Source organism: Schistocerca cancellata, unplaced genomic scaffold (genome assembly GCF_023864275.1).
Source record: "Schistocerca cancellata isolate TAMUIC-IGC-003103 unplaced genomic scaffold, iqSchCanc2.1 HiC_scaffold_242, whole genome shotgun sequence".
Lineage (NCBI taxonomy): Eukaryota > Metazoa > Arthropoda > Insecta > Orthoptera > Acrididae > Schistocerca > Schistocerca cancellata.
Window position 1 is genome coordinate 55001 of NW_026046264.1, and position 5000 is coordinate 60000.

At 52.7% G+C, this 5000-nt stretch overlaps 1 non-coding gene across 1 annotated transcript in view; it reads left to right on the forward strand.

Moving 5' to 3' along the window:
* The first annotated feature begins 3483 nt into the window (after positions 1-3483).
* Positions 3484-5000, forward strand: part of LOC126113219 (small subunit ribosomal RNA) — a 1909-nt gene continuing 392 nt past the window's right edge. Inside the window, exon 1 of the ribosomal RNA XR_007524753.1 lies at positions 3484-5000. This exon is cut by the window's right edge and continues 392 nt beyond it. This is a non-coding gene — a ribosomal RNA (small subunit ribosomal RNA).

The following is a 5000-nucleotide window of genomic DNA, read 5'->3' on the forward strand; positions in this document are numbered from 1 at the left end:
GGTACAAGGCAACCATTCCGCTGTAAATCAGTACGTCACTCGTAGTTCAGTCACCTCACAGCACTGCTCAGTAAACTATGCAGGCCCACATAGATAGATTATATACGCAAATGCCCCTATACATGCTGAACGTCCGTACACACAAAATGAACCACACGTCAGCCACACACTCTATCACACACTACTCTCTGCCTGTAACAGACACAGATACAACAACTAAGCACCAGCATGGACCAACGTCCGGTGCATCCTATCCGCCACAGTACACCAACTACGCTATGATAACCAGACCGGGAGGTCCAATCATAAAACAGAATACCCCACTCGTCCGACAACCACAATTGCTCAGAGAAGCCACCAACACCCACACATGTCCTACACAGGGGTGCACCCAACATCACCACACTGCCTCGTCTTACAGCACAAACACACTGGCAGGAATGAAACACACAGGTCTGCCGCAACCACAGACACGGCTCGCCCCCTCTCACTAGCGAAAAGCGCATCCCGACGTGACATAACTCCTTTGACACACTGACGCTGCCTCGGGCATCCACGTCCTACGGTCGATATCAACGAACCTCACCCCCCCCCCCCACAACACGCCATCCCATACCACATTGTGTACCGTACCCAAACCTAACGTGTACTGTACTACAACGCAATGTGTACCATAACACAACCCAGTTTGTACCTTAACCTAACCTACGTCACCTTAACCTAACCTATGTCACCTTAACCTAACCTATGTCACCTTAACCTAACCTATGTCACCTTAACCTAACCTATGTCACCTTAACCTAACCTATGTCACCTTAACCTAACCTATGTCACCTTAACCTAACCTATGTCACCTTAACCTAACCTATGTCACCTTAACCTAACCTATGTCACCTTAACCTAACCTATGTCACCTTAACCTAACCTATGTCACCTTAACCTAACCCATCTTGCACCTTAACCTAACCCATCTTGCACCTTAACCTAACCCATCTTGCACCCTAACCTATGTTGCACCTTAACCTAACCTGTGTTGCACCTTAACCTACCTCAATTTGCACCGCAATGTAACTCAATTTGCACCGCAATGTAACTCAATTTGCACCGCAATGTAACTCAATTTGCACCGCAATGTAACTCAATTTGCACCGCAATGTAACTCAATTTGCACCGCAATGTAACTCAATTTGCACCGCAATGTAACTCAATTTGCACCGCAATGTAACGCAATTTGCACCGCAATGTAACGCAATTTGCACCGCAATGTAACGCAATTTGCACCGCAATGTAACTCAATTTGCACCGCAATGTAACGCAATTTGCACCGCAATGTAACGCAATTTGCACCGCAATGTAACGCAATTTGCACCGCAATGTAACGCAATTTGCACCGCAATGTAACGCAATTTGCACCGCAATGTAACGCAATTTGCACCGCAATGTAACGCAATTTGCACCGCAATGTAACGCAATTTGCACCGCAATGTAACGCAATTTGCACCGCAATGTAACGCAATTTGCACCGCAATCTACCCCCAAGTTGTGCCTTAACCTAACCCACGTTGTGCCTTAACCTAACCCACGTTGTGCCTTAACCTAACCCACGTTGTGCCTTAACCTAACCCACGTTGTGCCTTAACCTAACCCACGTTGTGCCTTAACCTAACCCACGTTGTGCCTTAACCTAACCCACGTTGTGCCTTAACCTAACCCACGTTGTGCCTTAACCTAACCCACGTTGTGCCTTAACCTAACCCACGTTGTGCCTTAACCTAACCCACGTTGTGCCTTAACCTAACCCACGTTGTGCCTTAACCTAACCCAAGTTGTGCCTTAACCTAACCCAAGTTGTGCCTTAACCTAACCCAAGTTGTGCCTTAACCTAACCCAAGTTGTGCCTTAACCTAACCCAAGTTGTGCCTTAACCTAACCCAAGTTGTGCCTTAACCTAACCCAAGTTGTGCCTTAACCTAACCCAAGTTGTGCCTTAACCTAACCCAAGTTGTGCCTTAACCTAACCCAAGTTGTGCCTTAACCTAACCCAAGTTGTGCCTTAACCTAACCCAAGTTGTGCCTTACCCTGCTCTGTAATTGGCATATGACACGTTACAGTAATGTATTGTCCAACCGCAACCCGCTCAGAATGTTGTGTACACAGCTACGTGTCATCTCCCCATAACAGCTGCATTGCAGTGTGGTACGCCATAGAGACGTGTGGGAGTAATGGACGCAGTGGATGGCGATCAGCATGAGCCGTCTGTTCATGTAGTGGCGCGTGTATGCAGACGTAGTAGTCTCTTCTCACACAATGTGATAGCACGGTGCCCCGCGTTCCACATCTGCGACATGCTACAGAGGCCGGTTGACAGTTGGTCGCGCAGTGGACATCGCATACGTACGGGGGCACCTTCCACGTGCCCTCTAGTCGGGCACATTTTGTTGCGTGGATGTGAGCGGATGTAGTGTGTCTTGACACCTGACAGGCAGGCATGCAATAATAGTTGACTTTGCAAACGGGGATGGACGTGTACGTTTACTGGTGACGTTACGCAAATGAACAACTGGTAACCCGTTGTGGTGCGGTTGTCCTTGCTGGAGGTACATCTGTGAGGGCAACGATCGGTACAGCTACGAAGCGGTCCCCACCATACCAACGAACGTGAATGTGAATCTGGGTGTGAAGCGATACGCGGCTGTGGGTGGGTGGGACTGTCCCCGGCCGGTGAGGGGGGGCCGCCCGGCGTGCTGGCCGCGCGGTGCGTGGGCGCACGCGCTACAGCCGGCTGGTGGGGGCGCCCAGTGGCAGGCGCGCCGGCCGACGGACGCGGCAGGCGGCGCAGCTGCGCGCCGGGGCACCCTGCGCGCGGCGCCGTGCAGCCAAAGTGGGTCCTCGCCGGCCCGGTGCGAAGCGCGGTGGACATCTGCAGTGTGCTGGTCCGATTGAGGACTGTGTGCGTTGAGGATGCGCCGCCGCCCGGCACTCGGCGCCGCGACGCCGTCTGCTGCTCGGTCGCCCCAGCGGTTCTCGCTGGTGGTTTGTATCGCAGTTGTGCAGACGTGTTGGCACGTGCGCTGTGCTGGGAGAGTTCGCTTCGGCACCCACGTGGGGCCTTTGCCCTTCTGTGGCGCTGGCGTTGGAGCTGCCGGTCACCGTAGGTGGCGCGTGTTGTCTCCCGCCGGCAATGCCACGACAGCACGCTCCCGGGCCTCTGTCGGCAGCGGCAAGCTCAGTTGGGAGCACGGGTGGTCGCACCTAAAGCGTCTACTCGCCTAACTCCGGGCGATTGCGCCTCTCTCGAACCCGACCAAGTACTTAGGACGGCGCTGCGCGCCGCCGGGACCTGAGAGGGTTTCGAGGTGTATTGTGCAGGGGAGCTCAGCCTCCTCCTGTTTGCAGAATAATTGAGCGGACGCTTGCGTGTTCGCGCGGGCCTCTGGGACACACTCCCGGGCGGCCGGCTGCTCAGCTCTAGTTGACGCAGCTCCCTGGTTGATCCTGCCAGTAGTCATATGCTTGTCTCAAAGATTAAGCCATGCATGTCTCAGTACAAGCCGCATTAAGGTGAAACCGCGAATGGCTCATTAAATCAGTTATGGTTCCTTAGATCGTACCCACGTTACTTGGATAACTGTGGTAATTCTAGAGCTAATACATGCAAACAGAGTCCCGACCAGAGATGGAAGGGACGCTTTTATTAGATCAAAACCAATCGGTCGGCTCGTCCGGTCCGTTTGCCTTGGTGACTCTGAATAACTTTGGGCTGATCGCACGGTCCTCGTACCGGCGACGCATCTTTCAAATGTCTGCCTTATCAACTGTCGATGGTAGGTTCTGCGCCTACCATGGTTGTAACGGGTAACGGGGAATCAGGGTTCGATTCCGGAGAGGGAGCCTGAGAAACGGCTACCACATCCAAGGAAGGCAGCAGGCGCGCAAATTACCCACTCCCGGCACGGGGAGGTAGTGACGAAAAATAACGATACGGGACTCATCCGAGGCCCCGTAATCGGAATGAGTACACTTTAAATCCTTTAACGAGTATCTATTGGAGGGCAAGTCTGGTGCCAGCAGCCGCGGTAATTCCAGCTCCAATAGCGTATATTAAAGTTGTTGCGGTTAAAAAGCTCGTAGTTGGATTTGTGTCCCACGCTGTTGGTTCACCGCCCGTCGGTGTTTAACTGGCATGTATCGTGGGACGTCCTGCCGGTGGGGCGAGCCGAAGGCGTGCGACCGCCTCGTGCGTGTTCGTGCGTCCCGAGGCGGACCCCGTTGAAATCCTACCAAGGTGCTCTTTATTGAGTGTCTGGGTGGGCCGGCACGTTTACTTTGAACAAATTAGAGTGCTTAAAGCAGGCAAGCCCGCCTGAATACTGTGTGCATGGAATAATGGAATAGGACCTCGGTTCTATTTTGTTGGTTTTCGGAACCCGAGGTAATGATTAATAGGGACAGGCGGGGGCATTCGTATTGCGACGTTAGAGGTGAAATTCTTGGATCGTCGCAAGACGAACAGAAGCGAAAGCATTTGCCAAGTATGTTTTCATTAATCAAGAACGAAAGTTAGAGGTTCGAAGGCGATCAGATACCGCCCTAGTTCTAACCATAAACGATGCCAGCCAGCGATCCGCCGCAGTTCCTCCGATGACTCGGCGGGCAGCCTCCGGGAAACCAAAGCTTTTGGGTTCCGGGGGAAGTATGGTTGCAAAGCTGAAACTTAAAGGAATTGACGGAAGGGCACCACCAGGAGTGGAGCCTGCGGCTTAATTTGACTCAACACGGGAAACCTCACCAGGCCCGGACACCGGAAGGATTGACAGATTGATAGCTCTTTCTTGATTCGGTGGGTGGTGGTGCATGGCCGTTCTTAGTTGGTGGAGCGATTTGTCTGGTTAATTCCGATAACGAACGAGACTCTAGCCTGCTAACTAGTCGCGTGACATCCTTCGTGCTGTCAGCGATTACTTTTCTTCTTAGAGGGACAGGCGGCTTCTAGCCGCAC